We start from the raw sequence: 9,738 nt of genomic DNA, 5'->3' as shown, positions 1-9,738 counted from the left end.
AAGTTGGTATTTTAAGCATGGGGAGTTTGTATATGGGAGAGGGAGTTGAAAAGCCTCCCTTTGTGCCAGGCATAAGGTCCAGACTACTTGCTTCGGAAAGACCAACATTTTGGAGACCAGAGTTGGTGTCATCAGATTTATTGAAGGGCTGGCTATCTGGAGAAGACAGGGTGGCTCAAACTTTGAAGCACCATCTCGCAGGGGCTGAAGGTCACAAAGGCTTTTCTAGGGAGGGAACGTAGACCACGAAGGTCAATTGCTGAAGAAAACAGTATCTTTCATCAAGTCATCCAGGACATATCACCTTTTCCCCTTACGCCCAACCTCAAGTGTTCAGGACATCACAATAAAACTGAGGTTTTTAAAACAAAAGCTTGCCTTTCTTCCCAGCATTTAGGAGGCAGTGGTAAATTAATCTCTGTGAGTCTGAGGCTAGCCTGGTCTACAGAGTGAATTCCAGAACAGCCAGGGCTACATAGAGAAATCTTGTCTCAAAAACCAGAACAGTATACTTTTAATCCCAGCACTCGGGAGGCAGAGGCAGGCGGACCTCTACGAGTTCAAGGCCTGCCTGGTCTACAAGAGTTAGTTCCAGGGTAGGCTCCAAAGCTACAGAGAAACCCTGTCTAGAAAAAACCGAAACAAACAGAACAGAAAAACAAACAAAACAAACAAACAAAAATCTAAAAACTAGCTCTGGTTTGGGCCTTCCCATCAGGTTAGGCCACTGGTTCTAACATGCAAACTGATTGTGAGAAGCAGAGGAACATTTATTCATTATGTTCACACATGGAGGAGGAACAAATAAAAGGGTCTTATGACACACATCCAACCTTAGGTTCTGACATTAGGTACAGGCTTAAACAGAGGACAAGATCAACAGATGGGGGCTGGGGAGATAGCTCAGTGGCTAAGAGCACTGATTGCTGTTCCAGAAGACCCTGGTTCAATTCCAAGCACCCACACATAGCAGCTGAAAACTGCAATTACAGTTCCAGGGTACCCAACACCCATGGCAATTAAAAAAAAAAAAAGATCAACAGATGGGCATGGTTGTACCAGCTCTTAATCCCAACACTCAGAAGGCAGAGGCAAGAGATATCTGAATTCAAAGCCAGCCTGGTCTACAGAGCCAGCTCTAGGACAGCAAGGGCTACACAGAAACCCTGCCCCCCACTCCAAATAAATATAGTAAACAAACAAACAAACAAACCAAAACCCAGGAAAATATATATACATTTCACTTTGGGTTGAGCAAATTGGTAGGTCAGTTGGGAGGTTGTCAAGCACTATGCTTGTCTTTGGTGACCAATCAGGGCCTATGCTATGCTCACTTTTGATCCAGGGTGCATATCATTCACAAGGGTGGGGGAGTTGGTCTGTCCAATGAGATTTTTGTGTTTTGAGTTCAAGATGACCACAGGTGTAGGACAATGAGTTTTTTCTCTCTGCCTTTTGCAAGGACAGGTTATGTGGAAGAGTCAAACAGGAGTCTGACCTAAGGACACAATCCAAATGGGAATAGACCCCCAGACCTTCGCACAACTGAATCCATGATGGAAGTACCAGGCAGGCTGTAAAACAGCTTGTAGACAGCACCAGTTGCCAGAATGAAATCAAACTCCTACTCCATCAGACTCCAGAGCCCTGGCATTCTTTAAATGTTGTAACCTTTCTTTTTGACTCCCGCAGTTCAGCTTCTGGCTAACTGTTCTTGCTGACTAAACTGTGTCAACCTAGGACATGGTTTTTGTGCTTAAAAAAAAAAGAAAAGCTCATCTTTAGAAAGGCTCAGGGCTGCACTGGGATCCTAAACACCTGATGTAGTTGCTAGCTGGCTAACAAAGACTTTCTATTGGCTTAAACCTCCGAAGTAGTCTGCTCTGGTGGATACCCCACAATCAAAGGCAGAGACTCCAGACTGTTCTGTTTTTAGCTTTCTTGTGAACCTAAGTAAGGAGTCAATGTTTTTTATTAACATCAGTTTGTAAATGTGTTTCTCCAACAAATCCCGCCTCCTGTAGTCCATCCCACTGATGTTTATCTTTTAAATATGCATTGTGATTTTCCTGCATCCTTGAATTATGGGTGTGTGCTACACACTTTCCGTTTCTCATATATTTTTTCTGGTTCACTTATGTAGCTCTGGCAGGCTTGTACTCTCAATGTAGACCAAGCTACCCTTGAACTAACTTGTAGCTATTGTCATGTCTCTGTGTTGGAACTATAAGCACCACACTAGGCTCTTTTCCTGTGTTGTTTTAAAACAAACATATTTCCCCCTAAAGAGTTAGATTAGAAGGGCAATACAAAGGCCCCTAGAGGTTCTAGGCTCTAGGAAATAATCTGAGATAATATTTCCCACTTAACATTTTAATGACTTAGGTGGGGCTTCTCTTTGGAGTTTACAATGTCCTTCTCAAGGGAGGGGAACTCACCCTCACTTCCAGGATTGGTTAGCAGAAGGGCACAGGAAAAGAAGAACCAAAGTTACTTCCTCAGGAGCCTGGGATGCAAGTTCCTTCCCTTTAAACGACTTTGCGCCCACCTCTCCCCGACATGACTTCCAATCTGACAAGGACAGGTGCATTTCCTGTTCTTCTGACAGCCACTGCAGTTAATTGTTGCATTTAACCAACCATTGCTGCAATTCCATAAGGAGAATACTGCATTTATTCCCAGAAGAGCTTTCAGAAAGATATTAAGGGGAGGTGAGTCACCTAAAGTCTCCACTATGAGCCCAGAGAGAATCATCTCAGTACTGTCCCACCCAAACTTGGCAAGTGTTATCACTGATCTCGCTGTTTGCTATCCTTCTGCTGTTGAAATCAGGCTGTGCCCTGCCCTAAGCTACTTTATTTTGTTTGAAAGTGTTTTCCCAGCCTGTGCCTAGCTCTAGGAGATTTCGTTAATAAGTAGCCTTGGGCTCTATTTTCAGCAGGAGGATGACTCCTTATTGAGGTGGCTGTGTGAGCAGCATCGTCTGCCTGGCATCACCCATACAGGTGGCACAGACGGAGAAATGACTTCCTCCTGGGAGAAGAAATGATGTCACCTGTATATTGATTGAGGTGCATTGTGACTGCAGGGGCGCATGGGTCTATTAGCGTGTTCTCAAGGAATCAGGACTGAGAATTTACGAGGCACACGAGACCACTTCCTCACAGGAACCCTGTAAAGAGTGGGTACAGCAAAGGTGATGGCTCCTCCAATCTGTCACCTGACCCTCTAGTGCGGATTGAGGACCAACAGACATAGAACTGCTGACTATCCTGGAGGTTTCAGCTCAGCTTGGTTCCCACTGTTGACTCGGCCTCCTTGAATTGCCATCTACCGGTCCTCCTGTTCGTCTCTTAGGACCTGCTATCCTCCCGATTGTTTGTCTGGGTCCAGTTCGGTCCTTCTGCAGCCGAACTCAACTCGACAGTACAGTGCTGACCCTGCAGCCTGACTCTAAGCCACAAAGAGAGCAGGTCTTTTATTTTTATTTTATTTTTATTTATTTATTTATTTAAGTTAGACCTCCAGTGGGGTTGGTTTGTCATCATAAGGAGAATCTTCCATCTCTATCGGTTCCCCAACTTTCATCTTTCAACTTAATAGCACACCTAAAAACTCTAGGGCAAAAAAGAAGAAATCACACCCAAAAGGAGTAGATGGCCCAAAATCAATAAAATAAAAACAACCAACCAATAACAATAATCAAAACCCCAAAGAGTCAATGAAACAAATTTCATTGAGAAATTCAACAAGATTGACAAACTCTTACCCAAATTAACTAAAAGGCAGTGAGAGAATATCCAAATTAATAAAATTGGAAATGGGAAGGGGAACAGAACAACAGATACAGAGGAAATCCAGTGAATCATAAGGTCCTGCTTTAATAACCTGTACTTAACCAATTGAAAAATGTAAAATAAATGGATAATGTTCCTGATGCATACATACTACATACCAAAGTTAAATCAAGATCAGCTAAGCAATTTAAAAAGACTTATAATCCCTAGTGAAATAGAAGCAGTCATTACAAGTCTCCCAATCTTAAGTGTGCTACAATCCACAGCCCTAACCCTAACCCTAAGGCCAGGGTTGGGGGTTAGGATGGGAACATGAGGGATTAGGTTAGACAGGCTGTGGGTGGAACAGAAGGAGAGAATAATGAAAGAGATGTCTTGATAGGGGCACATTTCAGGTTTAGGGAGAAATCTGTCCAGGAAAACTCCCAGGAATCTGCAAGGATGAACCCAGCTAAGACTCCTAGCAATTGTGGAGAGGGTTGCTGAAGTGGCCTGCTCCTGTAATCAGATTGGTGATTACCCTACTGTCATCAGACAGTCTTCATTCAGCAGCTGATGGAAACAGATGCAGAGATCCATAGTCAAGCACTGGGCCAAGCTCCAGGAATCTTGCTGAAGAGAGGGAGGAAGGCTCATAGGAACCAAGATGTATGAGGAGCAGGTCAAGGTCACCACAAGGGAACCCACAGAAAAACTAACCTGGGCTCATAGGACCTCACAGACTCTGGACTGACAGGGAATCTGCATGGGATTGACATAGACACTTGAGCAGCATGGCCTATTTGTGGGACTCCTAGCAGTGGGATCAGGGCCTGTCCCTAATGCTTCGGCTGGCTTTTGGGAACCTATTCCTCCTACTGGGTTGCCTTGCCCAGTCTTTTTTTTTTTTTTTTTCGAGACAGGGTTTCTCCGTAGCTTTTTGGTTCCTGTCCTGCAACTAGCTCTTGTAGACCAGGCTGGCCTTGAACTCACAGAGATCTGCCTGCCTCTGCCTCCCCGAGTGCTGGAATTAAAGGCGTATGCCACCACCGCCCTGCCTTGCCCCCTTGCCCAGTCTTAATACAAAGGGAGGGGTTTAGTCCTACCTCAACTTGATCTGTCATACTGTGTTGACTCCCATGGGAGGCCTGTTCCTCTCTGAACGGAAACAGAGTAGGAATGTATGGGGGAGGGCCCAGAGGAGGAGGGGGGAACAGGAAGAGAAGAGAGATGGGAAACTGTAGTAGAGATATAAAATAAGTGAAAACAATTAAATAAAAAGGAAAAAAAAAGTCTCCCAATCAATGCTGAACATGGTGACACACACCTTTAATCACAGCACTTTTTAGACAGAGGCAGGTGGGTCTCTGTGAGTTTAAGGCCAGCCTGTACTACAAAGCAAGTACCATGATAGCTACAGCTAGGGCTGTTATACAGAGAAATTGTGTCTCGAAAAATTAAACCAGTTGGAGAGTAGGGAGGGATCTTCCAACCAAAAAAGAAAAAGAAAAAAAAATCCCAGGGACAGGTTTTAGTGGAGAATTCTACTAGAATTTCAAAGAAGAGTTACTGCTAATACTCCTCAAATTATTTCACAAAATAGAAACAGAAGATGTATACAGATACTCTGATAGCCAAACTACATAAAGACCTTATGAAGAAAGAGAATTAAAGACCAATTGTCCTTATGAACATAGAAGCAAAATATTCTCAACAAAATACTTGCAAAATAAATTCAAGAACCTATCAAAATGACTATCCACCATGATCAAGGAGGTTTCAAGCCATAGAGGCAGGGAGGGTTCAGCATGCATAAATCAATAAATGTAATCCGTCATATAAACAAACTGAAAGACAAAACCACATGATCATCTCATTCAGTACAGAAGAGCATTTGAATGTGAAAACAAAATGTGAAAACAAAATTAGAAGAGTATTTGACAAAATACAAAGCCCTTTCATGAGAAAAGTCTTGGAGAAATTAGAGTTACAAGAGACTTACCTTGTAGCAAACCCATACCCAACATCAATTAAAACTGGAAAGAAACACAATGCGATTCCACTAAAGTCAGGAACAAGACAAGGCTGTCCACACTCTCCATACCTATTATTTATAGTACTTGGAGTCTTAGCTAGATCAATAGGACAACTGAAGGAGACCAGTGGGATTCAAGTCAGGAGGAAAAAGTAGAAACTTTGTATTTGCAGATGATATGATGGTAAGCATAAATGATGCTAAAAATCCCTCCAGGATAAACACTTTCATTAAAGCAGCTGGATACAAAATTAAGTCACAAAAATCAGTTACACACCTGTATACAAATGACAAACAGACTGAGAAAGAAACCAGGGAAATAACACCTTTTACAATCGTATCAAATAATATAAAATATCTTGGGGTAACTCTAACCAAGTGAAAGACTTGTATGATAAAAACTTCAAGCTGTTGATGAAGATATTAGAAGACAGAAAGATCTCTCACGCCCATAAATTAGTAGAATCAACATAGTAAAAATGGCCATTTACCAAAAGCATAAAAGATAATTCACTGAAATTCCCACCAATATTCCAACACAGTTCTTGACAAATCATGAAAGGACAATTGTCAGCTGCATATGGAAGCACCAAAATCCCAAGATAATTAAAACAATCTTCAGTAATAAAAGAAGTAGTGTAGGTATCATCACCCCAAGTTTCAAGTTGTACTACAAAGCTATAGCAATAAAAACGTGATACTAGCACAAACATTGACACATTGATCAATGGAATCAAATTGATAAATCCACACACCTATGGACACCTGATTTTTGATAATGAGAACATACAGCATCTTCAGCAATTGGTGTTGCTCAGACTCTATGTCTGCATGTAGAAGGATGTAAATAGAACCATAGTTATGCATCCCTGCTAAAAACTCAACTCCAAATGGATCAAAGACCTCAACATAAAACCAGATATGCTGAACCTGATAGAAGAGAAAATGGGAAGTAGCCTTGAACACATTGGAATAGGAGAAGACTTTTGGAACAGAACATCATTAGCACAGACACTAAGATCAACAGTTAATGAACGGGATCTCATGAAACTGAAAATCTTCTGCATGGATAAGGACAGTCATTTGGACAAAGCAGCAGCCTATAGAGTAAGAGAAGGTTTTTACCTGCTATGCATCCAATCAAGGGCTAATATCCAAAATGTATAAAGAACTCAAAAAACCTGAATATCCAGAAAATAGTAACCTGATGCAAAAAATGGGGTACAGATCTAAGCAGAGAATGCTCAATAGAGCAAACTCAGATGGTGGAAACTCTATAAAAAATGTTCTTCATTTTTAGCTATTAGGGAAATGCAAATCAAAACTACTTTGAGATTTTATCTTATGCCTTTCAGAATGGCTCTAAGACTAACAAAAGAAGCGACAGCTCATGCTGGCCAGGATGTGGAGTAAGTGGAACATTCATCCATTGCTTGTGGGAGGGCAAATTTGTACAGCCACTATGGAAATAAGTGTGGCATTTCCTCAGGAAGATGGGAATTGATCTACCTCAAGACCCAGCTATACCACTCTTGGGCATATACCCAAAGAACACTTCATCCTACCACAGAGACATTTGTTCAGCTATGGAATTGCCATGATGGGGGAGACAGAGTCCCAACTGGCCGTTTCTTGTCACCAAAGAGGCTGCCAGTACCAAGATTGGGGTACATCTGAGTTGTTGACCAAAGAATCTCCGTTGGAATCTCTAAACAATGCAGGCTGTTGCTAAGGCTATAGGTTGTTGTCCACAAATGATGGCAAGGTCCCATTACTGAAGACAACACCAACACAACTCATTGAACCTGGAGAAGTTGAGCTGGTGCCTACATAGAGCCTTCACCTCTATGTTTCAGGATCTTTTGTGCAGGAAGGTATTCTTCACATTACCAAAAGAGAAACTTGAACACTGAGCCAGCCTCAAACCCTTTGATCTGCAATGGTGTCCCGCCTACAAGATATGCTAGGGCAATGGCGGCACAAAGCTTGCGTGTGTAACCAGCCAATGAGTGATTTGATTTAATGCACACTCTGCAAGATGGAACCTATACCTGACACCGCTTGGGTGACCAAGAACCAGAGACTGCATTGCCCAGGGACCTATGGGAAAACCAAATACTACTGTTCTGAAAGAAGAAGAAAAGGAGGAGAAGAGGAAGACATAAAAAGACTCCTAGTGACATTCTGCTACACTCAAAGATCAGCTCCCTGTTCAGTCACCAGAGAAATTTCCTCCTGCCACAGATGGGAGCAAACATAGAGACTCATGGCCAGACAATATGCAGAAAAAGAGAGACTTTGGAACACTCAGCACTAAATGGCATGTCTCCATCGAATCCTTCCTGTCAGAGCTGAGAAAGACTGCAAGAAGCAGAGGTCATGGAGGACACCAAGAACACAAGGCCCTCTAAATCAATATGATCAAAGCCCACATACACTCAGCCACTGGAAAAGCATTATAAGATTCCCTAGAGTGCGAAAGAGTGGGTCTATATTCTTGTGCTTGTTCTTTTCTCTCCATTGACTTGTCCTCTCCAGCTTTGATATTATACACTTTGCTCTAAGAGGGTTGAGAACCCATTTTTACTTTTTGGTGTGCATGTCTGTATATTTGTTGGGTGTGTATGCTTGCATGTCTGTCTCGTATGTGGAGACACATGTGCATATGTATGTGCAAGCAGATGGGTTGGTGTTCTCCTCCATCACTTCCTACTTTTATTGGTTGAGATTGGGTTTCCCAGCTGGACCCAGACCGTGCAGTGGGCTGGTCTAGCTAGCTAGCTTGGTTGGCAGATCACTGGTCTCTGACTCCCGAGGACTACGATGACAGCTAACTGGTATCTGCCTGGCCATCGTTGTAGGGATGTGAATTGGTTCTCATGCTTGCTGGGCAAGCGCTTTCTCTAGCAGGCTTTCTACCCTTCTTCAGTATAAAGTGCATTCATAGGTTGGGGGATGTTGCTCAGTGGTAGAATGCTTGTCTAGCAGGAGTGAGGCCCTAGTTTAAACTCCTCGTACAGGAAAAAAAAAGTCATCAATCAATCAATCAATTATTCCTTTTCTTTATTTTTTTCATTTCTCTTTATTCCTTTATTGAGATTCTTTTGAATCATTCTTAATGAAGCCTTAGAATGGTTCAGAAGAGCTCTTCTACTCACTAGAACTCCTAGTGATTTGTTCTAGTCTCTGCTTCCTCATCTGTAAAATGGGGGCACAACACTAACCTGCTCTATTTGGTGTGGTTACACAGAACAAAGCAATCTGAGTCATTTATATAGAAAAGCAGTATTTCTCACAGTTCTCGAGACGGTGGAGCTTAAGGAGGGTGGGCTGCGTTTGGTGAGAGAGCCTTCTTCCTGTGTCAACCCGAATCTGAAAGCAGAAGGGCTAATGGCATGTGTGGAGGGCAAGAGTTGCTTTCGCAGTGCCAGACCCTCGGGCTACAAACATTAATCTGCCACGACCCTGTGAAACCTCACGTCTTAAAGACCCCATCTCTCAACACCATTGCACTGGGGATTAAGTTTCCAATCTAGTTTTCTGGGGGACACAGTCAAACCACACAGCAGGCATACTCTGTAGTATTGAGAGGATTAGAGACGAAACATTTGCGAAATGTCACCGTCTGTAATTGCAGGTCTCTTCAAATGGTAGCTATTAACGGAAACACATCTGCTCTTGGACAATTAGTCACAGCCAACTGCCAGCCTACCCATCCCTCTCTGGGAAATTTAGAACAAAAGGGGGTCTAGGACTCAAAGCAGGAACAGCCATCTAGTACACTTTCTATGTATTGCTGGCAATGGGCTTTACTAATATCCTGCTAAGTACGGGCAAGAGGTGTGCTCCTGACCTGCCGGTAAGTATTTCCTTCCCCTGTCTGATTCAGCTGTTCTCAAGTCAATCTTTTATTGTTCTTATTAACAT

The sequence above is a fragment of the Microtus oregoni genome, unplaced genomic scaffold (assembly GCF_018167655.1).
Source record: "Microtus oregoni isolate MIOR12 unplaced genomic scaffold, Mior012 000013F_ref0000133, whole genome shotgun sequence".
Classification (NCBI taxonomy): domain Eukaryota; kingdom Metazoa; phylum Chordata; class Mammalia; order Rodentia; family Cricetidae; genus Microtus; species Microtus oregoni.
The sequence above is the reverse complement of the archived record's forward strand: the minus strand, read 5'-3'. Positions refer to the sequence as shown.